Raw genomic sequence first — 27,997 nt, forward strand, 5'->3', positions numbered from 1 at the left:
AACAATTAGAACTGGACACGAAACAATGGACTAGTTCAAAATTAGGAAAGGAGTACAACAAGGCTGTATATTGTCACCTTGCTTTTTTAACTTCTATGCAGAGTACATCATGCAAAATGCCAGGCTGGATGAATCACAAGCTGGAATCAAGATTGTCAGGAGAAATAGCAATAACCTCAGATACATAGATGATACCACTCTAATGGCAGAAAGTGAAGAGGGACTAAAGAGCCTCTTGATGAAGGTGAAAGAGGAGAGTGAAAAAGCTGACTTGAAATTCAACATAAAAAAACACTAAGATCATGGCATCTGCTCACATCACTTCATGGCAAATAGAAGGGGAAAAAGTGGAAGCAGTGACAGATTTTCTTTCCCTGAGCTCCAAAATCACTGCAGATGGTGACTGCAGCCATGAAATTAAAAGACACTTGCTCCTTGGAAAGAAAGCTATGACAAACCTAGATGTGTGTGCATGCTCAGTCATGTCCAACTCTTTACAGTCTATGGACTGTAGACTGCCAGGCTCTTCTGTCCATGGGATTCTCTAGGCAAGAATACTAAAGTGGGTTGCCATTGCTTCCTCCCAAGGATCTTCCTGACCCAGGGATCAAACTCACATCTCCTGTGGCTCCTGCATTGGCAGATGGATTCTTTACCACTGAGCCACCTGGAAAGCCCATGACAAACCTAGACAGTGTATTAAAAAACATACATCACTTTGCTGACGATGGTCTGTACAGTCAGAGTCATGGTTTTTCCAATGGTCATGTATGGATGTAAGAGCTGGTGCATAAAGAAGACTGAGCGCCGAAGAATTGATGCTTTCAAATTATGGTGCTGGAGAAGACTCTTGAGAGTCCCTTGGACAGCAAGGAGATCAAACCAGTCAATCCTAAAGAAGATCAACCCTAAGTCACTGGAAGGATTGTTGCTGAAGCTGAAGTTTAATACTTTGGCTACCAGATGTGAAGAGCTGACTCATTGGAAAAGATCCTGATGCTGGGAAAGATTGAAGGCAAAAGGAGAAGGGGGTGGCAGAGGCTGAGATGATTAGATAGCATCAGTGACTCAATGGACATGAATTTGAACAGACTCTGGGAGGTAGTGAAGGACAGAGGAGCCGGGCGTGCTGCAGTCCATGGGGTTGCAAAGAGCAGGACGTGACTTAGTGACTGAACAATAGCTATGGTCAGGCCCTGTACTGGGCAATGGGATGTGGCAGACAACAAGGCAGTGTGATCTACCTATAGGGTGCAGACCTGAGGCCCCCTCCAAGGTGCTAATACTCTCTTCTTCCCAGAGTCACTGGGCAGCCTGGCTGTGGGCAGCTAATGCAGGTTCCCAGGAAGTCGGGATTCAAGTCTGGGCCAGGCCCAGTACCAGGTGTTTAGGCTGCTCAAGTAGGAGGCAGGGCCCCTGTCCTTGAGATGGCTCACAGTTGAGGCTGGGGTAGGGACACATATACAAGGCTGCACGGTGATAGGGAACCCAGAGGAGAGCATCGGGCTTCCATGCAAATGGGCTGTGGAAGGTTCACAGAGCTGAGCCCCTGAAGGCTGGGAGTTTCCCAGTTGGACAGGGAAAGGGAGTTCCAGGCAGACAGGACACAAAGGCTTGGAGGCGTTCCTCGCAGGGGAGGATCTGGAGAGCGGTAAATAAAATCTCAGCAGATGGTGACTGTAGCCATGAAATTAAAATTGCTCCTTGAAAGAAAAGTTATGACCAATCTAGACAGCCTATTAAAAAGCAGAGACATTACTTTGCCAACAAAGGTCCATCTAGTCAAAGCTATGGTTTTTCCAGTAGTCATGTATGGATCCCATGGACGGAGGAGCCTGGTAGGCTGCAGTCCATGGGGTCGCTAAAGTCGGACATGACTGAGCGACTTCACTTTAACTTTTTACTTTCATGCATTGGAGAAGGAAATGGCAACCCACTCCAGTGTTCTTGCCTGGAGAATCCCAGGGACGGGGAAGCCTGGTGGGCTGCCATCTATGGGGTCGCACAGAGTGGGACACGACTGAAGCGACTTAGCAGCAGCAGCAGCAGCAGCATGTATGGATGTGAGAGTTGGACTATAAAGAAGGCTGAGTGCCAAAGAATTGATGCTTTTGAACTTTGGTGTTGGTGAAGACTCTTGAGAGTCCCTTGGACTGCAAGGAGATACAATCAGTCTATCCTAAAGGAAGTCAGTCCTGAATATTCATTGGAAGGACTGATGCTGAAGCTGAGACTCCAATACTTTGGCCATCTGATGCAAAGAACTGACTCATTGGAAAAGACCCTGATGCTGGGAAAGATTAAAGGTGGGAAGAGAAGGGGACGAAAGAGGATGAGATGGTTGGATGGCATCACCAACTTAATGGACATGAGTTTGAGTAAGCTCCAGGAGTTGGTGATGGACAGGGAAGACTGGCATGCTGTAGTCCAAGGGGTCGCAAAGAGTCAGACATGACTGAGAGACTGAACTGGACTGAACTAGAGAGGAGATGGAGGTGGAGAACCCTGAATAGCCCTGGGGTGAAATTTGGAGTTTATCCTGTGGGCTGTGAGGATCAGAGAAATTGAAGAAGGGGTGTCAGGTGGCCACATTTACACGTTGGGCTGATCACTCTGGCTGAAGTGTGGAGGAGGGGTTGGCTAAGGCAGGAGTATATGCAGAGGCAGCTGAGGCAGACACCAGGAGAAGGAATGAGACGGTGGGGAGGAGAGGGTGCCCTAGACCAAGGGTGGCAGTGGGGAGGGGAGGGCGGGTGTGAGGTGGATGTCAGGGCATGGTGGTGTGTTGGATGCGCTGGGAGGAGTCCAGGAGTATTCCAGGTTCGACCACAGGGTGGAGGGTGAGAATAGTCACTGAGGCGGAGAAGAGGAAAAGGAGCAGGTGGGGGTGGGGTGGAAGGGATGGAGACGATGGGTATGTTTGAAACATGGAGCCTGGGAACATGAGATTTCAAGAGCAGAGACCCGGCTGAGTTACATGGTGCTGATAGCAGGCAGGTACAAGTGGAAACCCAGGTCCGAAGGGCTCGGCACGGGAAGGGAACCTTGTAATGAGAATAGAGGACTGAGAATGCCAAGGGCCCCCACCGTTTTAAAAAACCCTCCATTATCTTCTGATGGTAAGCGTAATACATGCTCCTTTTAACAAACGTGGCCAGTGTTTTGACATCTCTCCTTGTTGGTGAGGGGCTTCCCCGGTGTCTCAGATGGTAAAGCATCTGTCTGCAATGCAGGAGACCTGCGTTCGATCCTTGGGCTGGGAAGATTCCCCGGAGAAGGAAATGACAACCCATTCCAATATTCTTGCTTGGAAAATCCCACGGACAGAGGAGCCCGGGGTCACAAAGTGTCGGATGCGACTAAGCGACTGAACTCTGACTTTCTTTCACTTGTTGGTGAAGAGATAGTCCATTCATTCAACAATTATTTATTGCGGACCTGCTATGTGCCAAGCATTATCTTGTCATTCTTTTTGTTTTCAGTTTTATGGAAGTATAATTTTCATACCATGACATTCACCCATTTCAAGTATACAATTCAATGATATTTAGTAGATTTAGTGAGTTGTATAACTATCAACGTCATCCGGTCTTAGAACATTTTCATCACCCCCAATAAGATCTCATTTACAGTTAATCTCTGGCCCCACCTCTAGCCCCAGACCACCACTAAGCTATTCTGTCTCTGTAGATTAAGCTTCATTCTGATCTCTTTCTTCAAAGTCACAGTTTGGGTTGTACCTCATAATGGCAGCCCTTCTTGTTGTCCCTCAGCTATTCTTGCCCCTTTAACACCCCAGTGCCAACACCTCTTTGCCCACACGCCATCACCACCAAGCTAGCACCAGTATCCAAAGCCAGCTTTCCCAGATCCACACATCCATCCCATTACCAATATGTTCCACTGCCCCATCACCAACAGTTCTTCCAGGAACTAGCTGGTCCTTTGCCGCCAGCTGCTCTTCTAAATGCCTGGTAATCCCAGCTCTATGACATTCATGTGTTTCGATGGCACCCCACTTTCTGACAATGCCTTCCCACCAAAAAGTATCCAATGTGCCAAAAGAGCACAGATGAAAGACTTTTCTGCCAAAGAAGAATCAAAGCAGGCCTCCAAATGCAGAGAGACGCAAATAAAGTCATTCCACTTCCTTGCTCCAGACACACCCTCCCCTCAACTATTTCACTCTAGTTTTACGACCCCAGACTTCAAGTGGGTGCTCAGTACTGCCGAGCAAAACTGTCACTGTTTTCCTCGGAATTTACTTTTCCACTCCCTAGAATAACCATTTCATACATTCTCCTTGACCCTCCAGTATCTTCTGTCACACCCCCCATCACCCTTAACTGACATTTAAGTCTCACCATCCTCCCATCTATTCATCATCCCACTGTGCTTAAACCTACACCCCCACCTTCCTTCCTGTTCCATGAAATGAACTGTCAGTCTCAGGCCAGCTCCCACTTTCAAAGCTCGTCTCCTCGCTGTGGCCTCTTTAAGGATCCTGCCCTTGCAGCCATCCCCTCCCCTTCCTGTCTTACCCATTTCCCACTTGTGAGCTTGACCACGCTCACCAATGTATAAACATCCTTTAAAGAAACCTTTCCTTGACCCCACAACGACCCATTTTTCTCTTCCTTTTTGCAGCAAAATATCTCCCAAGTGTCATTTATATTTGATATCCCCACTTGTTTTACTGCCCATTCTTTCCTCAATCTGCTGGGGCATTTTGAATAGGTGCTTATAACAAGGGTATAAAACACACAAAGTGATATCTAGTGAAAAAGCAGGCAGTCCCCTTTCCCTTCTCCCAACAACCCAGTTTCCCTCCCTAGAGGCAACTGATAGGCCTCTCTTCTTATTCCTTGTAGAAGTAAATATTAATACCTCAATTCACTCTAAATCTACTTTTATGTCCACCCATAACAGTGACCTCTCTCAGGCCAGAGTCAAAGACCAGCTCTGTCTCCATCTTACTCAAGTTTTCAGCAGCATTTGATGTGGTCTACTATTTCCACTATCTTTTCTCCCTTTTTCTCTCTGGCCATTTTTTTCCCAGTCTCCTTTGTGGGCTCCTCCATCTCATTTAGATTTCTAGGTGGTGGTGTCCCTCTAGGCTCAGTCTTTAATCTTATCCCTCCCTAGGCATTCTTTGTTTTCTGGTAGTCCTGTAGCTCCCAATCTTTTCTATATTCTGACTACGACCACATTTTAAAAATCTCAAGAACTTGCACACCAGACTCCTAAATGTTAATCCACCTGGATATCCTAATGGCATCTCAGATTTAGAGAAACACTGATTTCCTCTTCCAAACATTTTCCTTTCCGGAGGTGATGGCATCATTCACCCGTTTATTCAGGCACCTGAGCTTGACCTTCCCACACGCATTCAGGTCACAGGAAGACCTGTCTGCCCCTCTTTCAGGATATATCTTAAATCCAGCCTCTTCTTATACCTCCACTATGAACCCTCAACCCAGTCTCCATCCTCTGTCATCTGGAACACAACAGCCTCTTCCCTGTTCTCCTTGCTGCTGCTCTTCCCCCCAAAGTTATAGTCCTGTCTCTATATGGCAACCACAGTAAGCGTAGGAAATACCACTCCTCTTCTTAAGACATGGCCTTCTAATGGTTTCCCATTTCGCTTAGAATAAAATCCCACCACTCTGGCCTGGCATGATTTACTCCATCCCCCCGACCCCCACTCCTATCCTCCTTGAAGTGCCTTTCCCTCACACCTTCAGGGACTGCCTTCTTCTCACTACCTCTAAGGATATAATGCAAATGTCACTTCCTCCATGAAGCCCTCTTGGACTGCTGTCATGCCTCTCTACTAATTTTATCCTCCTGACAACCCTTCTCAGTTCCTGAAATTACTTGTGTACATGTCTGTGTCCCACTCAGAGGCAGACTCATTGAGGACAGGGCTTCTCTGATTTGTTTCACACTGTTTAATCCCCTACCACCTAGAATAGTGCCTGGCACATGGAAGGAGCTCAATTCTTGTTTGCTGATAGACTCCTGGAATGAAAGAGCAAGCTTATCAGTGAAGGATGGGGTCTGTGAGGGCTGGGAGCCCTTTCTAGCATTGTCTGATCATCTGTGGTCTCTTTAGAGTTAAAATTTCTCCAGTGCGACCCTCCCCATGAGTCCTTCTGGAGACTTGGCTGAGGTCAGAAAGGTAAGTCCTATTTAACTACTTCCCTCAATGTCCTCACACCCACAAACCCAGTAGAATCTGCATCTGGCTGCATCATACCACAGGCTTGTAAATATAGAGCCTCCTCTCCCCCGACCTTCCACCTCCCTCCGACTCATATTTCCCCTGTGATGTCAAGAGGGAACAAGCTGGCTTCACATCAGACCCAGGGAAAGTGGGAAAGACTTGTACACTAGCTTATCTCCCCTCAGGGAGACGTAAAACTTGCCCATAAATAAAAGATTTTATTATTTAGCTTGAACATTAAATTTCATCAGTCTACGGCATGTGTTTCATTACAGCAGACACTAACATGCACTTAAAAATGAGATTCTGAAATGCTGCCCTGGCTTGCAGAATTCAAGCTGAGAGACTCCAGTGTGGTCTTAGGGAGATGGTCCAGACCTCACCTTCCCAAATGGCTCTGGTTATCGTGATCCTTATATTCACAGACACTTTATGCTGATTAAACAAGTGGCATTAGAGACGGCAAAGATGCTCCCATGGTGCCTCTACTGCTGCTTCCAATCTACTGCAGACTGGGGAAAAAAAAAAAAATCCCACAGCCAGTGCTGTGAGAATGGACTCCAAAGTAAGCATCAATACCCCCCAGATAAATGCTGTGTGAAAGATACAAAGATTTGATGATAGTTGTTCTTTCTGTCCACTAGCTTTATTCCTTGCTTTCTGTTTTCTCACCTCCTTTGTTCTTGACTGTGCTCCAGAGAAACCCTTCTCAATTGCTAATATGCTTCACCTGGGATCCTGTGACAATGCTCAGTCTGATTCAACAGATCTGGGGTGGGGCTTAGTTCTAATAAGCTCTCAGGTGATGCTGATGTTGCTAGTCATTAGAACCACCCTCTCCAATATGATAGCCCCTAGCCATGTGTGGCTATTTAAATTCAAACTAATTAAAATTAGTTGAAATTCAAGACATAGTGTAAACTAGCCACATTTCAAGTGCTCAGGGGCCACATGTGACCAGGGCCTTCCATCCTAAGAGGACACAGATATTGAACATTTTCTTCCTCGAAGAAGTCCTATTGGATAGCCCTGCTCTTCAGACAGGAAGGTGTTGGAAATACAATTACCCCCCCTGCCCCCCTGCAATGTGTGATATGTGACATTCCCTGACACCCCTGGAGTGGCCATGGACAGATAAAAATCTACTTGAGATCAAATGCATAAGCATTAAGTATCGTTCTTGTCCAGATGAAGTCCTTGGTCTGACATTGCAGGTTTCTCTTCCTCATGGCCAGGCCCACTACTGTGGATGCACCTTGGTCATGACCATGGCCGTCACTTCTGGGAGACATGGAGCAGGGATTCAGTGCAAAGATTTGCAACCTGCCCCCCCAACCCCAGTCTCTTCCCTCACCCTCTCTATTTGCTAGGAGGTCTGCAATGTGCAGGGGAGCTTTACCGCAGTGGTCCCAACCTTTTTAGCACCAGGGACCAGATTTGTGGAAGACAATTTTTCCACAGACCAGGGTAGCAGGGGATGGTTTCAGGATGATTCAAGTGTATTACATTTATTGTGCACTTTGCTTGTATTATGATTACATCAGCCTCACCTCATATCATCAGGCATTAGATCCTGGAGGTTGGGGACCCCTGCTTTACAGGACAAACTGCAAAGAAACTGAGGCTCTTTGTCTACGGCTTCCACTTCTCTGAGCATCTTCATTCCATGAAGAGGTTGGGAGGAAAGATTGCCAGAGGACTGAGTTGATTCCGCACACATTGGAGCAATAAAGCAACGAGAAAGCCCAGCCCCCTCTACTCAAACCCATCCGGACTGCCAATTGCTGCAATAACTCACAGCACAAAATTCTCCAGCAGGGGAAGGAGGGAGGGGAGAGAGATTTTTCAAGAATGCCTTTCATGTGGGCCCAGAGCTGTCATTTTCCCGGCAATTCTGTGAACCAGGACCTGGGGCAATTGACCAAAGTGCAGTTGGTGAACATGTGGCCAGCTGTAGCCATCACCCCCGAGAGGCGTATAACCCGGGGCCCCGGAAATGCCTCCCTCACCGCCCACAGAGTTCATGGCCCAGCAGGGCAGGAAAGGACCAGAGAACGGGGCTGTCTGGCTGGGGAACTGCTGTCTCCAGCTAAGCAGGGAAAGGCTGGCCTGGAGCTGAACCCAAGCAGCCTCCTTCCTTGGGCAAAACCTCTGCTAATTTGCATTGGAACCGCAGCCTTTCCTCTATAGCTTCACATGCAAGATTGATGCCGTCCATCCCAAGTAGTCAGGTCAGTCCTTCAGCCAACCCATAGAGAGGCAGCAGAAAGAATGCTGGTACCTGGGTCAGAAAAACTGGATTCAAAGCCTGCCTCTGGCCCTTACAAAGCATGGAACTTTGAGCAATTCTTCTTTCCTCTCTGGGCCTCAGTTTGCTTCTCTGCAAAGGGAGGGTAATACCCATTTGGGGGGGGTTATTCAGCATTTGGTACATAGGACCAGGTGCTCAGTGAAGGCTGACCAATACATTCCATACTTACCAAGTGCCAGGAGCTAGGCAGGACAGTGGGGGAGATGGTGGTAAGTCCTCCTAGACTTGGCAAAGTGGAGAGGGAGACAGACCTTCATCAAAGAGACACGTGAAAAAGCATAAAATGACACCCGTGGCAGATTCAACAAGGAAGGTGACAGCCTGGAATGAGAATCTGTCTTGCAGAAACTGGCCTAATTAGGGAGGCTGACTTCTCTGAAGATGTGATGTCTGAGCTGAGAGCTCAGAAGTTACAGAGGTTAACTAGGTAAGTAAGGGAGGGAGGACACGCCAGGCTTAAGGAAGGTATGTGCAAAGGTCCTGTGGCAGAAGAGTGGCAGTCCAAGGATGGTTGAGGCAGAGGATACATGGAGGGATGAGAGGCTGGAAGGGGTGTTGAGATAAAACTCTGCATCTGCCTCCTAGGGGCCTGTGCTAGGTCTGGGAGGTCAAACCAATCATAAACATGTCTGCCCTCAAGGAGCTTACAATCTACTAAAACATGATAACTGTTAAATGTTTCCTTTGTGTTCTTTGGTGTGTGAAATACATCATTGCATCTTGGCACATGGCTTGTGAGAAATTAAGATGATGTGAAACTCACACACTTGGAATTTCTAAAACTCCTGACCTTTTATACACACACATAGCTCATCTGCAGGGAACCAAGAATGGATCAGACCCTGCTTCCCAAAGAAGTCCAGAGATGGTTGCGGGAGAATGAACCCAGGCTGACCAGAAATGTCCCTTTTTTCTGCAAAATGCCCTGCCTTCACTTTATTGACAGCAGGCCTCTTAAAAAAGAAGCTGGAAAGTCCGTGTGAATCACGTCCCATTTTCCTTCTGACTACACAAATGGTTTGCATTAGACGACCATAGTGCTTTGCTGCCTTCATTCTTTCCAGATGAGGGTAGAACTGCAGGCATAATTGGATGAGTGAGTGGGGTGATTGATGGCTCCAGCCAATCAGAGAGCGCTTTCTGCTGGAGTCAAGAGAAATGCCCCAACCCGACCCACTTGGAATGGCTCAACCTAAAAATCAGAAACCCTTGACCAAGGAAGAGGAAGCCACATCCCCAGTAGTAGGTATATCTTTGTTCTCACCCTAGGTGAGGTGGCACCCTTTCCTGCTCCTCGGCAGGTGGCCTGATGGTGGTGACAGTGCAGGAGAAGCAGCAATAGCAGGGAGAGGCACTCCGGTCCTAGGAGGTTATCGTAATGAGGGTGAACTTAGTCCATAACTGACAGTGGTCTGTAACTGAACTAAGTTTCACTGATGAGCCCTCTTCTATCAGGTGGTAGAAATTTAATCGCAGTCAATTTGGAATTTTCCCTCCCTGTTTTATCTGAACGGTGCCTAAGCTCTGGGGAGGTTTATGGAGAACCAGTGGTGGTGAGGGGAGTGGGGAGGAGGTTGGTATGGAATCTGATCCTCAGTGTGGTCAAGGATCCACGTGGGCATCATCCAGCAAGGCGGCCTGATCTTAGCAATATAGTGGAGTGGTTATTAAGGGAACAGATTCCAGAGCCAAACTACCTGTTCAAAACCTAGCCATGTCTCTGACTGGCGGTGGGACCTTCTTTAACCTCTCAGTTTCCTCATCTATGAGATGGGGATGATTAAGTGCCTACCTTACTGAATTGTTCTGAGGACTAAATGAGTTAATGCTTTAGAATAAATGCTATATACAATAAATACCTACTCCTCTTTATATGGTGGAGAAGGCAATGGCACCCCACTCCAGTACTCTTGCCTGGAGAGTCCCATGGATGGAGGAGTCTGGTAGGCTGCAGTCCATGGGGTCACTGGACATGGCTGGGCGACTTCGCTTTCACTTTTCACTTTCATGCATTGGAGAAGGAAATGGCAACCCACTCCAGTGTTCTTGCCTGGAGAATCCCAGGGACGGGGGAGCCTGGTGGGCTGCTGTCTATGGGGTAGCACAGAGTTGGACATGACTGAAGCGACTTAGCAGCAGCAGCAGCCTCTTTATATGGAAGTTTGACATTGATGTGTTCCCACCATTCCTGGTGGGTCTTTCTGGTTTCCATGACCCCACCCAGGCCATTTTTAATCACACGGGGCTAAATGTGGTACCAGCATCAAGCTGGACCCAGAGAGCTTGGGGAAGACTCTCCTGAACCCCATTTGGCCTGGACATACCCCACAGTCACCCCTTCTGCCCCCATTCCACACTGGGCACTTGATCTAGAGGAGGGCAGAACACAGACCCCTTTCAATGGCCCCTCCCCCTCCCCATATCCAATCTTCATTTTCCTCTCCCTCCCCTCCCACCTCCCAACCATGAACTTACTTCTCCTCTATCCTCATGCCTTAGTCCCATAAATATCTCCAGGACCTTAGTATTTGTGACTCAGTAGCTGAAAGGACTGTTTTGGGGGTTCTACTGTATCACCTCTTCCATCAGGGAGCAAGGGAGGACTCCTTTGACTGGTGGAAGGGGAAGGATCAAGAGATGGAAGTGTTGGGGGTTGGGGAAAATGGGCCCAGCTATGATGTCAGTGGTTTTCCTCCCAACCTGTTGTCGCCTTACTGGAGATTGCACTCAGGGCTAGTGTCTGGTTGTGGGGATAGCACTGTTTGTGCTGGAGGCCTGCTGCTGCAGGACCACGCTGTACCCCTGATACACTCCAGATAAAGCTTCAGAGCCCTTTAGACCAAAGACAGGAGCACTTGAGAATCCCTGCAGTTGGTGGGTCAGGAAGCATGCTCTCAGCACAGCCAATTGGTCCAGCTGATTGCCGCCAGGTGCCCTGGGCACTCTGCCAGCTGCTGGTGCTAGCATTGCGAGTGCTTCCTGCTAACAAGCCCTATCAAGCTGATTCTGATTACACAATGGTACTTAGCCATGGCAGAGAGAGAGCCAGCTATATACATCCTCCTAGAACCAGTTTCTATGGAAACCTACTGCTCTTCCTTTCTCGGGAAGAAAGACTGTCCTCTTTCCTGGGCCTCGAGCACACCAAGCTTGCAACCACCCCAGGGCCTTTGCACTAGCTGTTTCTTCTGTTCTATAGCTCTTTCCCCAGGTATCCACATGGCTGGGTCCTTCAGATCTTGGACCAATTGTTATCTTACCACTGTTTTTCCTTAATTATCTTATTTCAATTTGTTATCCAATCCCCTATTCTCCATTCCCTTCCCTAATTTATTATTCTCCAAGGCATTTAGTACCATCTGTCCTATTTGTTTATTCTCTTTCTCCCCACCCCATGAGGGCAGGGATTTTGTCAGTCTTATTCACTGCTTTAGGAAAGAAAGATGAGATGAAAAGGCCTCACAGCAGCTCTCTGCCTTCTCTGTGTTGTGTACACAAAGCTGTCAAGCCCAGAGAGGTTAGGGGACTTGTCCAAGACCACACAGCCATTAAAAGAAAGGGAATCTCCCCTAGTTAATTTCCAGTGAACTTGTTCCCTGAGTATCTCCTGCTTTTTCCAGCCTTCCCATGGGTTTCTCACACACTGCCAGTACCCTTAATCCCGCCCTTTCCATCTCTAGCTGTGGAAACCCTTCATCTTTCCAGGCCCAGCTCATGGCCTTCTCCAGGGAGGCTTTCTGGGAGCACTAGTTGGGTGTGGCCCTTTCCTCCTGGGAACTCCTGGTTCTCTTTCTCTGCCTCATGAAGGCTCTGATAGGAGTCAGCCTTGTATTGTAGCTCTTCCTGTACTTACTAGGCCTTGTGCAACCCCAGGCAGGGGCTGTGCTTCCCATCTCAGTGTCTCCTGTCTGCACCAGCCCCCAGGAAAGGAGTGGAAGTAGGAAAACAGCCTCTCTTCAGCTTCAGAATTTCCACATCCACCCCCAAACTTATCCATTTCCACCTGAGGCTCGAGGGGAGGAAAGGGCCTTGGTGGCTAATTACTCACCCAGAACACAAAAGAATGAATGGAGGAACGACTCTCTCTGACCTCTCTCTAGATTGTTCTTTCCTTACAGGCAAGATCTGTGCGTGGTAATTCTTCCCCCATCCCAGTACTTGCCTCTGGGTTTGTGAGAGTCTTTTCACCCTCTTTATGTAAAGGAAAAATGGAAGAAATGGTAGAAAGGGTTGCAGACCCATTTCAAGTTCAATTCTAGGATTGTGAACACACTGTCAAACAGCTCTTGGCTGATGAATCCCCTGTTCTGCCCCGCAGCCCCCACCTCCCAATGGGAAGGTCAAGCCCAAGTCAAATACTCCACCCTCACCCACACACATCCCCCCCAAACCCCCGAGCCCAGCGGGGCTGGCAGGCCCCCATAGCAGGTGCACCCAGGGGGTGGGACCACCGCTCTGGGGGAGACTCCAGTGGGGCCAACATCAACAGGGAGAGCATGAGGGAGGGGGTTGCAAACAGACCTTCCTGAGCCTCAGTCCTCCTTTCTCGACCCTGGAATAATTGTAAACAATTCAAGCACCCGCTGACAGCTGAGATGGGAGAGGCAAACCCCGGCTGGGGCGTCCAGCTTAGATTTCACATAATGAGCCTCTGGAATCCGGGAAGTGATTACCAGCCCACTGGGGAGGGACCACCTACAGGCCCTGAAACCTTTCACCGCTGTCCCACATGTGGCTCGAAAGATGTTGGGCTCACCAGGAAGCTGCACTTAGAGGAGAAAGATGCAAAACACAGATTCCATCACAGCACAGTTCAGCAGGGCGGGGCTTGAGAATTCTGTGATGGGGATGGGGACCCTGAAGGGTGAGCCCAGGGGAAGAGAGATCAGGTCTTAGTTTTCAGCATTCTCCAAGAGGTGAGGCTTGAGAAGGGCCCAGAGTCCACCCTAGCAACCCCACATCTCTTGCAAGGCCCATCTCCCTGCCTGAATGTGTTTATTGAGTTTACCTATTTTAAAATCATGGAGCTGGAGAGAACTTGGGTTTCACATTCGAGCTGCCTCATTACATTACACGAAAGAGAGGGAGGAGGTGGGTTACCTGACATCATACAGGCTGGGAGGGGCTCAGCCAGGCCTGGGTCTCAGGCCCTCTGTCCTGGTGGTGGTAGCCCACCCAGCCGTCCTCAGCCGGTTTAGTGCCAAGAGGGAACCAAGCCGGCCTGGAATTGCACCCACTCATTCCTTGTCTGAAGAACTGAGCCACTGGAAGCCTAGACCTCGATGGGGGCTAGGGCTGGGTTGTGGGGACCAGTGACAACCTTGTCTGCTGGTCACTGTGCCCGTCCTTCACCACATCCTCTCCCTAGACTGCCCCCAGAGGCGGTGGGAATCGTGTTCTTTAGTTTACAGACAAGGCAGCTGCGGCTCAAAGAAGTCACTTGCTCAAAGTCACACAGCTGAAAAGCAGTGAAGAAGTGATTTGAACCCAGGCCAATCTGACACCGAGCCTTTGCCCTTCCAGTGTGCTGGGCTCAGGAAAGATAGCCTGCTACAGTTGAGGCAGAAGCTGTCACACAAGGTTAGGAAGAACTTTGGGAACTATAGCAAGGAAGAGAGAGAAGATTGCATTCTGGAGGCCAAAGACTCTTAGTCACAGAGATACAGCTACCAGACCCCCAGACAGCCATGTAGCCTCTCTGGGCAGTTTTTTCCTGCTCTGACTACAAACACAGAAACGGATTCTCTAGACAAGAAAGGACAGCTCATAAAACAGAAAGCTCCACAGAGTCAGGGCTTCAGGGAAAGGTCAGAGGCATTGTCCTTGGATTCCTCCGGGGAGGCAAAGGAGTTCAGGGATGCTGGCAACAAGATAATGCCAGCCTGGTATATAGGAGGCAATGGCCAGGGTCTGGAAGTTCAAGGGAGCAGGAAGGGCTGGGGACATGGATGCCTGCCAGAGTCCAGCTTAGCCTTGGGCCGGGCCCAGAAACCAGTCCTGTTAAACAAAGGATTGCACAACCACCTCGTAAATGACATCAACTGAGAAGGTTGAACTAACTCGTTCCAGCTCTGTGAGGCTCTGGTCAGAGGGGGCAGGAGAGGGCAGGCTCCTGAGTTCCGGGGCAGTATGTCCATGCTGGTTTAATTAACAACATGATTTCTGCTTTCCTTGGGCACAGCCTCACATGCCAGGCCCCTGGCAGCTGCCTGGTGTCCTTAAAGGAACCAGGAAAGGAGAAGGGGTACCCTAAGGCAGTGAGTGGGTGCAGACAGGAGAGCATTGCTTGCCCAGGGCAGCCAAGGCAGGAGGTCTAGGCGTGGCAGAGCAGTGATACAAAGACCGAGGCTGGAGCTGCTGTTGTCAAAAGGACCAGGAGAGGCTGTCGGGAAATGAGGCCAGCAAACTTGCAGAGTGTAAGGCAAGTCGAAGCAACCAGTTCAAGGCAGAGTCGTAACGAACGCAAGGGCATCACTGGCCAAGTCTGGGGCATTGCCAGCTATGCATATGACAGACTAGTACCATTACATTGTCACAAGCAGGTAGGACTACAGACTAACAGAACTCAAAAGACACCAATAAAAGTAATGAAAAGATTGGGAGACTTTGGTTCTCAAAGTGCATTGCCTATATTTGCAGCATTAGGTTCTCTTGAGAAATTCTTAGACATGCAAAGTATTAGGTCCCACCCTAGATCTGCTTCTGCTGCTGCTAAGTCGCTTCAGTCGTGTCCGACTCTGTGCGACCCCAGAGACGGCAGCCCACCAGGCTCCCCTGTCCCTGGGATTCTCCAGGCAAGAACACTGGAGTGGGTTGCCATTTCCTTCTCCACACCCTAGGTCTACAGAAACAGAAAATCTGGGAGTGGGGCCCAGTAGTGTGTGTTTTACACCAGCTTACAGGTGATTTGGATGCATGCTAAAGTTTGAGATCCATTGGCTACTCAAAGTGTGGTCCATGGACCAGCATCATTGGGTCACCTGTAAGCTTGTTAGAAATGCAAAAATCTCAGGCTTGACCCCAGACCTGCTGAACCAGACTGCAGTTTAACAAGATCCCCAGGAGGTTCACTTGTACCTTGCAGTTTGACTGCTGAGCTCCAACCCTTTGATTCTGCAGTCTGAGTGTGCACAGGTATGTAGGACAAATAGATGCAGATGACAAGTGGGCCACACAGTTCCCATCATAAACAAGGACTGTCCTTATCTCTTCATGAATCCATGCTTCTCCCAGAAAATGTCACCGAGAAAAACAATGGCTTCACCAAGCCTGCAAACATGCCCCATCTAGACATTGTGCAGAAAGCAGATTGCAAAGGTGACGAGACAAATAGCCCGACAGGCACTATTCATAGTCCACAGCAGACAGCTGGAGCCCCTGAGATGCAGGCAGGCTCCCAACCCTCTGCGATGCAGAGATGATTTAAGGAGAAGCAGCTGAGGGTGGCTGCAAGTAAGTGAAAGACCCGCAGAGACACTCCTGGGAAGACAAAGCTGCTGAGACAGGAGGCTGGATCCGTGACCTGTCATCCCATCTGCCCAGGGTGACCTGGGCTCTCATTCTTTCCAGGGAAACCAGCAGGGCAGCAGTGGTGATGAAGTACAGGAGAGAAACTCGCCTCCGATGGTTCTAAGCCAGAATACAAATAGCTTTATCCTCATGACACCAGAAAGAATGGCTTTCTCCCCCATCTTCCTGCTGGCTTCCCAGTGCCTGCTTCTACCAGACTAGCCTTTCCGTGTTGTTGTTGTTTAGTCTTTCCATACCCATTAATAACATCTGCTAATTATTATTTAGTGAGGGTTTACTACATGCCAGGCTCTGGATTAAGTACTATGTACCTACTGTTTTCACTTAATCCTTTTTAACAATTCCATTAAGTAGATAGCACTATTTGGGGTTTTCAATAATAACTAGGCATTTATTAAATCCTATTAGGTATTTGCTACTCATTTATTGTTGTTCAGTTGCTAAATCTCTGTGACCCCATGGACTGTAACACATCAGGCTCCTCTGTCCTTCACTACCTCCCAGAGTTTGCTCAAATTCAAGTCCATTCAGTTGGTGATGCCATCCAACCACCTCATCCTCTGCTGCCCTCTTCTTTTGCCTTCAATCTTTCCCAGCATCAGGGGTCTTTTCCAGTGAGTCAGCTCTTTGTAGTTACTACAACTACTCAGATGGGGAAACTAACACGAGGAGCAAGTAAGTAGCTTTCCAAAAGTCAGCTGGATAGAAAAGTGGGCAGCCATCCTGACCCCAGAGTCTCCACCAAACCACTGTCTGTCACTCAGAGTGTGGTCCTTGGGCCAGCAGCTTCAGCATCCATTTGGAAGCTCATTATGTATGACCCAGACTTACCAACTCAGACTCGGCATTTTAACGAGACCCCCCTGGATTGGTCTGCACATTATAGTTTGAGAAACATGTCTGGTTATAAGTGCTGCATTCCCTTGCAATGATGCAAATCCCCTTCGAAGGAGGAAGACAGCTGACATCAGTCAGAGACACTCCAACAGGAGTGAGTTTTAGATTGTTTTGGGGGACAGGATGTTAGGAACCCAGGGAGGGCACCAGGTTCTAAAGGGACCATGAAGGAGGGGAAGAGAGGAAGCAGTGTGTGCCTTCCTTAGAAACACACTGGCCTAGAAATTCACCTTCTCAGGGTGAAGTTCTGCCTGCCTTGTCTCCTGCATGTTGCAGAGTCTGGAGAACTGACGGCTCCCACAGACTCCAGTGAGAAAAAGCCGCAAGAAAACATGTCTGAAATTCACTTTCCTTGGGCCTCAGCAGCCTTCTCTGATGAGGGTCATAATCCTGCCCACCTCCCCTGCAGGTGTGATTTAAGGCCTGCCAGGATTTGCAGGATTCCGAGCAGACCACAAGTCTAGGCACAGTCCTTATTATGAGGTCGACCAGGTGTCTGATCTCTCTACCCTGCAAGACTGCAATATGAAATCTGCTGAAAGATCATATCTGGACCCCTCTCAGAGCTCTCCCAACTTCGGTCCCCTCTTCTCTTCACACTCACTCAAAGACATTCCTGAAGCAGCTTCCTCTCTTCTGATACTTGCACTAAAATAGCCTCTGCCCGTTTATGATTCTGCTCTTTCTCATGGAAAGCAGTCCCTTCAAGGCCATTGATGACCTTGCCTATGTCCTTCATAGTCACTGCATCATAAATCTGATTCCAAAGATCAGGGGTATGTGGTTAAGCGTTCAGGATCATCAGGGCTTAAGTCCCAGCTTCCCTATTTATTAGATGTATGATCCTGAGTGAGTTTTTTTAAATTAATTTATTTTTAATTGAAGGATAATTGCTTTACGATATTGTGTTGGTTTCTGCCATGTATCAACAGGAATCAGCCGTAGGTATACATGTCTCCTCCCTCCCACCCCATCCCAACCCTCTGGGTTGTCACAGAGCCCTAATTTGAGTTCCCTGAGTCATACAGCAAATTCCCACAGGCCATCTATTTTGCATACGGTAGTGCATATGTTTCCTCTACTCTCTCCATTCATCTCACCCTCTCCTCCGCACTGACCCCATGTCCTTAGGTCTGTTCTCTGTGTCTGCGTCTCCAATGTTGCCCTGCAGATAGGTTCAGCAGTGCCATCTTTCTAGATTCCATATACATGTTAACATAATATATTTGTTTTTCTCTTTCTGATTTTGAGTTTCTTAATTGCTCTGTGATTCAGTTCCCTCATTTGCAAAGTGGGAATAATAATAGTCCCGAATTTACAGGATTACTGGGAACATTAAATCAATTCTACATGTTAAGTACTTAACGAGTGCCAACATTTAGTTGCTACCCAATAGCTATTATTTATTAAACCATATTTCAAAGTCTCTCAAAATGCATCAATTGTGAGACACATCTGTAATTTCAGAGATGTTAAAAAAGCTTTATTCATTCAACAGGAAAAGTGTTCCAAAACCAAAGATGTTTGGGAAATGTCATGTTTCTTTCCTGCCAGATATCTCCAAACCTTCAAATGCTACCTTCTAATGTGATTACCTTGGAGAAGGAAATGGCAACCCACTCCAGTGTTCTTGCCTGGAGAATCCCAGGGACGGGGGAGCCTGGTGGGCTTCCATCTATGGGGTCTCACAGAGTCAGACACGACTGAAGCGACTTAGCATACTATAATAAATACTATTCTATAAGTTCATATCGGAGAAGGCAATGGCACCCCAGTCCAGTACTCTTGCCTGGAAAATCCCATGGACGGAGGAGCCTGGTGGGCTGCAGTCCATGGAGTCGCTAAGAGTCGGACACGACTGAGCTACTTCACTTTCACTTTTCACTTTCATGCATTGGAGAAGGAAATGGCAACCCACTCCAGTGTTCTTGCCTGGAGAATCCCAGGGAAGGGGGAGGCTGGTGGGCTGCCGTCTATGGTGTCGCACAGAGTCGGACACGACTGAAGCAATTTAGCAGCAGTAGTAGCAATGTGATTACCAGGGTAGTTATGGCAGTCAGTGTTCCCAGACTTAGTAGACAATGGAATCCCTTTTCCATGGAGCATGTGGAACATTGGGTGGAATACAGTTTCAGAAGTGCTGATCTGACCCAATGCAGTAATGTCACAGATGGGCAAACGGAGGCCCAGAGAACAGAGGAGGCTTCCTGAAGTTACTCAGCTGGTTAAGTGATGAAGCCTAGGCTGCTGAACAGCCCAACTGGAGCCTCCTCTGCTAAACCAAGTACTCCCCACTTCACCTGTCACCAGTGGTACTCCTCACACTAACCCTGAGAAGTCCCCAGGAAAGGGACCCTCCCCATTGAACACAGCAGTTCCCTGGTCACTGGGTGATGGGCAGAGTAGAGCCCAGATTGGATTCCTTGGCTTCCTGCTGAATTTTATCTACACCCTGAAGACTGTGACTCTAGAGGGGTGGAGGTACGTGACCAGGAGGGAACAGGTGAGCAAGGAAGGTCTGAAAGGCCTGGGGGAGGGGGGTCTCAGTACAGACAAGCTCCCACCCTGGCAAACCTCCCTTTCTGAAGCAGCCTTGCTGGGCCAGTCCTGGCCTCTCCGCTGGTGGGCTGACTGGCAGGCCATCAACCGTCTGCCCACCAATCTTGGTCAAGCAGTGGGGGATGCGGGAGGAGTATCCCAGAGGAACTGCCAAGGCCCCTCATCTCACACCTGCCCACATGCAGAGCCGCATGGAATGCAGGGTGGACCTCCAGGCTCAGTGTGATTCCATTGCCAAGGCACAGCCACAGGGACCCACTGCACAGACTTCAGACCGAATTTATGAAGTCCACCGGGAAGTTCTTTCAGCACAGCAGTTAATTTGATGACTGCTTTGTTTTCAGAGCAGTTTGTGTTTCACTGGCTAAGGTGAATTACTCTGAGGAGCTGTTAGGCAATTCATCAACTTTTGAACCTCGGTATGATGTTTGTGGTCAAACACGACTATTCTCACAGACCGAGTGACTCCCAACCTTTTCCCCTTTGAGACACACATGATGGATGTTGTTTATCCACATGCTGGACCCACCCGCAATGGGAATAGACTCCCTCGGATCAGCAAAAATGGTAAAAAAAAAAATGGCTGCACCAAATGTTGATGGGAAAGGTTAACTTTTATACATTGCAAGTGAGAGTATCCCTGCCTAGAGAATCCCCGTGGACAGAAGGAGCCTGGCCAGCTACAGTCCATGGGGTCGCAAAGAGGTGGACACAACTGAGCAGCTAAGCACAGCACGGCACAGTGAGAGGATAAATTTATAAAAATATTTATTTTTATTTATGTACTTATTTGGCTATAATGGGTCTTAGTTGCAGCAGGATCTTTAGTTGTGGCATGTGGGATCTAGAGTTCCCTGAGCAGGGATCAAACCTGGGCCTCCTGCATTGGGAATGTGGAATCTTAGCCACTGGGCCACCAGGGAAATCCCCAAGAGTATAAACTGATATAAACCCAATAGAGAACAATTTGGCTGCACCTGATGAAATGGAACATGTATTTCCTATAAGCCTGCGATTTCCTATAAGCCTGCAATTCCATCTTGAAGGATGTGCCAGAGAGGAGTTCAGCATGTACACAGGAAATACCTCCAAGGATATTCAGTACAGGATGTTGGTATTCATGTCAAACTGGAAACAACTCAATTGTCCATCAATAGGAGAGAGACTAAGCAAAATATAGTATATTCACATAATGGAATAGTCCGCAGCAGTTAAAAGGAACGGATTAAATCTATATGTGTCATTTTGAATAGATTTCCAAAATATATTGTTGAATTAAAACAAAAATTGATATTTGGTATAAATTTTAAATTGTAATTATATAAATTCTCAAATAGAAAAATCAGTATTATGTATTTATCACAGATGTATATAAATGTTAAAAGCAAAACAAACAAACTGAAAGGAGCATGCCACATTCATGACAGAGGTTGTCCTTAAGAAGGCGGAAAAGGAGTGAGGAGGGGTTTCAAGGACAAAGAGAACTTCATTTTCTCCGGAAGTGAGGCTGTCATGTCAGTTGCATCTGATGCATCTCTGAGACTCTCTTGACTTTCTGGTCCCAAACTCTTAACACTTGCTCTGCCATTGGCACTACACAGCAATCCACCCTCCACAGATCCACAGTTCTACCTGAGGCTGACCGGTCACTCGCCCAGAATCTTGGGCCTCCCATCATTTCAGGGCTTGAATGAAACAGGACCTGGGATCTGGCTTCCTCAGTGGCGACCTTAAGGGACCAGGTATAATGCAGTAGTTCTCACCTGGGGCGATGTTGCCCCGGGGGTCACATCTGGTAATGTCCATGGGATTGCGACTGAGCGACTTCGCTTTCCCTTTCCCCTTTCATGCATTGGAGAAGGAAATGGCAACCCATTCCAGTGTTCTTGCTTGGAGAATCCCAGGGATGGGGGAGCCTGGTGGGCTGCCGTCTATGGGGTCGTATAGAGTCGGATACGAGTGAAGCGACTTAGCAGCAGTAGCAGCAGCAGAGACATTTTCAGTCATTATACCTGGGTGTGTGGGGGCACCACTGGTCTTCAGAGGGAAGATACCAGGGATGCCGCTGAACAGCCTACAAGCACAGGACAACCCTCCTACAATAAATATTCATCTAGTCCAGTGTCCATAGTGCCAAAGTTGAGAAACCCCAGTCTAGTAGTTAAGCATAGGCTCTAGAAAGACAAGCTCCGTGACCTCAGCTGAGTTACTCCACCTCTCTATGTGTCAGTTTACAGAGTCCTTATCTGTAAAAAGAGCATAACAATTGTATCTACCTCACGTGGTTGCTGTGAGAATTAAATGCATTAATAATTAAATACATTAATAATTCATGTCAGTGAATGGCACTCAGAGACTGTTATGTTGGTGTAATAATAATTGGTAGTAACTCTGCCATGAAGAATAGTTATATTGGACACAGTGATATATTTTAAGGAAGCCTTCACAAGCTTAAAGCTTTAATAGTTACAAAGATTTCACAATATACTTCACAACTGACTGTAACACATTGGGGATACCAGATGTTATGAATTCTCAGATGCACACTTTCCCCACACTTTGATGTGTCTGCACTCTGGATACACAATACAATCACGGTTGGCAGGCCATTACACACAGCTCTCTCTGTCCACACACGTGCATAAACCCTGGGCATGGGGATCTTTGGCTTGGAAGGAAATTCTGGAGACAGTAGAGAAGATTCTCCACCTTTTTAAATAAATGGTGTGTCACTCATTCTTGATGGCTCAGAGGACAATATTATGTGAAAATATGGTCATTAGTGATGCTGAATTAACAAGTGACTCTCTTCTGAAGGGAATTCATTTTGCTTACTTTTTTTCCCCTTATGTAGGTACAAAAGTCAGAGAAGGCAATGGCACCCTACTCCAGTACTCTTGCCTGGAAGATCCCATGGATGGAGGAGCCTGGTAGGCTGCAGTCCATGAGGTTGCTAAGAGTCGGACACGACTGATCGACTTCACTTTCACTTTTCACTTTCATGCATTGGAGAAGGAAATGGAAACCCATTCCAGTGTTCTTGCCTGGAGAATCCCAGGGACGGGGGAGCCTGGTTGGCTGCCGTCTATGGGGTCGCACAGAGTGAGACACGACTGAAGCGACTTAGCAGCAGCAGCAGGTACAAAAGTAATATATTATCAAACATCCATGTCTAAATAGAGATTTTTTTATTACAGACATGTTTAAAATTCTACATGAGAAAGCCTTGTGTTAAAGGTAGAATTTCTTCTTTTTTTTAGTGGTCCAGAAAATGGTGCCTCTTACAATTGATGACATCATTGCTTTGATGAAACATGTAATGATACTGTCATTTTCTGAGTCCTCATAATGTGCTAAAAAGATTACTTATATTATCTCATGTGATCCTCTTAATAGCCCTATAATGTATGTACTGTTGTTCATATTTTGCTTTTGAATAAACAGATTCAGAAGTGAAGTAACTTGCCCAGGGTCAACTGATAAGCTGATAAGCAGAACTGTGACTCCAAAGCCTTGGGGTTCTACCTTTGTATCTTGGTTCAGAACTGCAGTAAAAATCTATATCTTTTTTCCCAGGTGTTAGCGACCTAAGGAATGGATAGTAACAACAGAAGGTGGCCGAGCCAATGTTCAGCAGCCTGTGGGCTGGCTTTCCTGCTGCCGTTTCTCCTTCCCTACCCCCATTTCTCACAATATACTTCACGACTGACTGTTAAGCACCACCAGACTTTGCCCAGCATAGCTCCCTCACCCAGTCCAGTGGTAAAATATAACCAGAACTGTGACCAACGTGGAGACCAGCACATTTCAGAGACTGCTGGTCTCCAAGCTTCCCTAAGGAAGCAAAGTTCGTGTGCTGCACAGCTGAGAGGGGTTTAAAAGGACAGAGATGTTTTACAAGCTCTGGGTAAAAATCACGTGGTCCTAGGCTGAACCACATCTTTGGAATGTTTCATTTATCTTCTTTATAGTAAAGTTCTGTCTCTGCAGATTCCAGCAAATTGTGGAGCAAAAAACACAGAGTCATTGTAACCAAATATCCAAAGGTAATTATACAACGGCAGATGTATCCTATTAGCATCACCACGACTTAACTCCATTCCCTGTCTCCTCTCCAGCCTGATAGGCCTTCCCAAGTCTCCTTGTGGGTTGGTGGGAAAGCAGATTGGCTGGTCGCAGGGGGGTGTAGGGAGATGGTAAGAATTGCATTGGGAATCTGTGTTCAAGTCGTAACGCTTGTGCGAACTTGAGCGAAACACTTGACTGTCTATGCTTCATTCTCCCCTTTAAGTGCGTGCCCCCCTCTCCCTACCCCAGGTTCTAAAACTAAATGGCAGCTCTAGTTTACTCTCTCCCATAACCCCGTGGAATCTGGTTTTCATTCTCATCATCTTTCAGGGCCTCTGAGCGAGTTCCTGTGCCCTGTTTCTCTCAACAAGCATAACTACTTCCACCTGCCTTCATAATTGGTTCCTGGGACAAGAAAAGCCTCTTGACAAGCTGGACTGCCTCACATGTGTTGCATAAATACTTGAAATATGGACCTTCTCCCCCTTCAGCCACCCGTCCCCAGGGTTCAAGACTGAATGCATCGAGAAGTGCTGCTGTTTTGTGTTGCAGGAGCAGAGGTTTTGCTTTTTCCTCTGCTTTGCAGCTCACTCACTCTGATGAGTAATGAAATAGATTGGGGTCTAGACAATCTTAGATTATTGCCTGCCCCATTCTCCCACTCAGGTCCTGGAAGTTGGCAACTCCAACCACTCTTTGCATAGAGGCCTGGAGAGGGGACAAGATTTTCTGTGTTTTGCAGCAACTGATGGCTGAACTGGGATGCAAGTCCTGGTGGTCTGACACCAAGTCCAACAATCACAGTGAGAGAGAGTCAGAAGAGTCTGGGCTATGGATTCTGACCTGAATTTAAAGCCAGCACTGCCACTGGCTTACTGTGTCTCCTCCACTTCCTTATTCCTAGAATGGAAATAATAAACACCTCATAGAACTGTGAGCATCAGACAGGATAATGTACATGACGCTCATGCGGTCTTTGGTTTAAAACCAGAAAAGACCCAAGTGACAACTGCTGGCACTTTAATGGGGATAGAGAGGAAGTATGATTGTCTCACACAAATGGGGGATTTGTGCTAAAGTAAGATACCAAGCAGGGCAGAACTCTCTTCACTGAAGGGACCTTAAATGCCTGCCCCATCATTTAACCATATGAAGATATGGAAGCCACACTTGTAAAGAGGGAGAGTGCATGTGTGTTCAGTCATGTCCGACTCTTTGCAACCCCATGGAGCCCTCCAGGCTCCTCTGTCTATGAGATTTCTCAGGCAAGAATACTGAAGTGGGTTGCCATTTCTTCCTCCAGGGGATCTTTCAGACCCAGGGATGGAAACTGAGTGTGACTCCTGCATTGCTGGCAGACTCTTGACAACTGTTCCACCCGGGAAGCCCATTAAAGGGGGAAAGTGTGATCAAAACCTGAGTCTCAGACGTGAATTATACCTCAATAATGCTGATTTTTAAAAAAATTATCCCAAGATCGGAAAAGATCAAAAACCCTGATGACAGTGGGTATCAAAGGGTGTGGGAGCATCTGGTGCAAACTCTGAGGAGGGCAGCTTGGCAAGATTCATCAGAATCAGTGATGTACATGCCCTTGGGTCCAGCAATTGCTCTAGCCATAGCCAGTTGTAGACGGCCTATCTTCCAGTAAAGTAACCACCCCGGGGTTTCTTTGTATAAAACACAGCACGCCCACTTGAGGGCAGAGTGGACAAGAGGCCACTTCACCGAGAACCGGTTGTGCTGTGGGTGAGGTGACGGACATCGTTAGTACCCTGAGGGGAAAGAGTTCTATGCCACTAGAGTTGCAGAGAGGTTGGGGTGGGGAGCAGCTCCTGGCTTCAAGAGCATCACTCCAGAGGGCTTAGAGTCTGGCAGATCTGCTCTGCCACCTATTAGCTGTACTGTCTAACGCAAGTCATTTTGAGCTGCTTTTCTCCATCTATTCGCTGAAGATGGTATCACCTTCCATGAAGAGGTGACATGAAGGTTAAATGAAATCCACAGGATGACCTGGCTCAGTGTCTCGTGTCTGGTCAGCAAGCATTCTCTTCTCCAGTTTATCCTTGTATCCTTCTTCCTATCTTTGTGTCTTCATCTCTCTGCTGCTTTTTTTTTTTTTTTTAAGTTGTGGCTAACACACCCCTGCATCACACCCCAGCAGCCTGGAAGAGCAAATTTCAGACAGTAGCGGACCCAGGAGGTAATTGCTCACATCTCAGCCTGAAGCTCCAAACTATTCTGCCCTCCCCTTCTCCCCCGGGTCCTGAATGCCTGGCACGCTGAGTTGGCTTGATCCTGACCTTAGGCTCCTGGATTTCCTCCACTTCCTGACATGGCCCCCAGCCAGCTCCCCAGTGTGGTTTTGGTTAAGCTTACAACTCTGGTGTCGGCTTCTTCCTTTCCCTGACTGTGAACCTCCCCCAACCACACACCTTAGGAGAAGAGGTGGGAATTCAGTCTCCACTAGTCATATCAAAAACAATGTGCTTTAAAAACAAACAAGCAAACAGACAAACAAAAAACGCTTTTATTTTAAAATAATTGTAATCTCACAGAAAGTTGCAAAAATAATACAGAGGTCCTGTGTACCCTCTACCCAGCTTCCTCTCATGGTAATATTTGACATGTGGGTAGCACACTTCTAAAATATGTGTTTGGTACTTGTACCATCTGGCAAGGATCTAGTATAAAAAGAAGATTTAGTGGTTCAAACCTGTCATTCAAATCTTATGTTTCATCCCTCCCTGAAAAGCCTGGTCTTTCCTTTCTCCAGGACATGATTCACTCCCTGCTTTTGCCCAGAAAGTATTCCTTATCAGCCAGAGAATCAGCGAGCTTAAGCCAAAATGGAATTTACTGGAAAGATATTGAACTGCCCCTGAATCTATGGGAACACTGGGAGCAGAGCAAGGGCCAGGAGAAGGACCAGGGCATCCAGAATTCCTTGGTCACTTCCTGAGAAGGCTCCTGCAGCAAGGAGAGCAGGTCCACCACTTTGTATCATGTTGTGTTTCCTATCCTTTGCCATCTCTTAATGAAGCTTTTCTGCATCAGCCCAGCCAGAAATGGCTCACGCATACAGCCCTTCCCAGCTGGATTGTGTGTCTTGAGGGATCAAGTTTTCAATCTCTATATAGTCCATAATATTTATTCAACATGGGAAATCAAGAAGTATGAATAAATAATTTCTAGCTCTAAAGGTGGTTAGTTTACTTTACCAAATTATTTAACCCTTAAGCATACCCAAAATGAGGGGAAGTTGCCTCCTTTCTCTTCATTTTTGACTCCTCTCCTTAATGAGAGTGTCAAAGCAGTCCGTGAGTGAATTTGGCTTTTTAAATCACTGACAAAGCTTTTAAGGAGCCCATGAACTTTCAAAAACAGCTACAGAAGGTTTTAATTAGCATGATGTGGAAAAAAGTCACTTGACCTCTAGGTGCCCTTCTTTAAAAAGTGGGATAATGAGACTGGCCACCTGCCTAGCTCACGGAGGCACTTGTTTGTAATGAGACCAGGGGTGGCAAGGTGCTTGGAGCACTTTAGTTGAAAGAAGAGGGGGAAAGCTCTCCAGATACTAACTGTTATAATGACGGTTTTAGCCAAAGACCTTGTTATATCTAGACTCCCTCTAGTGACCAATTTAGCATACAGTATATAATACATTTTGAATTAATTGGTTTCTTCAGCCTCTCAAAAGACTGGGAGTTGCCAAATGGCTGTGGTTTTGCCTTCTGAGCTGCCATGGATACATCTCTTGGTGGTCAGCCTTGCCATCTCTTTCATCCTGGGCCATCTCTGCCTTTGCTTTGGTGCTTGGCTCTCCTCGACAGTTTTTCATTTGAAAGTCAGGCTTTTTGGTGCTGCTGTGCAGCGTGGGGAATGTCATCGTCACCATCCTTAGATCTCTGGATGCGAACATAGGGGGCTGACTCATCCTGTTTGGTGCCAGAAAGCAAACCAGGGCCAGGTGAGGCAGAGGAGTGCAGGTTTCAGCACAACAGAAAAAGTAAATGTTTTACTATCACCACATTGTTCATCGACTATACTCCCAATACAAAGTAAGATGTTTAATTAAAAAAAATTAAAACATAAAAGAAAACGTTTCCAAAATCACACTCACATAATCAACAGGCATCTCGTGGTCAGTGCCCTGGCACCAGAGACAGACCCTGCTTGGTGAGGGGTCTTGGTGTGTAGACATCTGAATGTCCTCCAGTGAGTTTTAACAGAAAAGGGTTGATAATGGTAGACTGTGCTTAGCATCAGTTCCGCCGTCTTCTTTGTCTTCCTCTAATGACGAGACTGGAAAGCTAGTCTGTGTTTGCCAGGCTTGCAGGTGGGCTGGCACAGAAGGTAGAGATGAGGAGGAAGCCACAAGTTTGCTGGGTCTACCGATTTTTTCA

The 27,997-nt window shown here is 47.4% G+C and overlaps 1 pseudogene; it reads right to left on the reverse strand.

The window, feature by feature from the left end:
• The window catches only part of LOC109575190 (POU domain, class 5, transcription factor 1 pseudogene), a 47,972-nt pseudogene extending 20,492 nt beyond the window's left edge, over window positions 1–27,480 (reverse strand).
• Window positions 27,481–27,997: the final 517 nt, after the last annotated feature.

Source organism: Bos indicus, chromosome 21 (assembly GCF_029378745.1).
Source record: "Bos indicus isolate NIAB-ARS_2022 breed Sahiwal x Tharparkar chromosome 21, NIAB-ARS_B.indTharparkar_mat_pri_1.0, whole genome shotgun sequence".
NCBI classification, from domain to species: Eukaryota; Metazoa; Chordata; class Mammalia; order Artiodactyla; family Bovidae; genus Bos; species Bos indicus.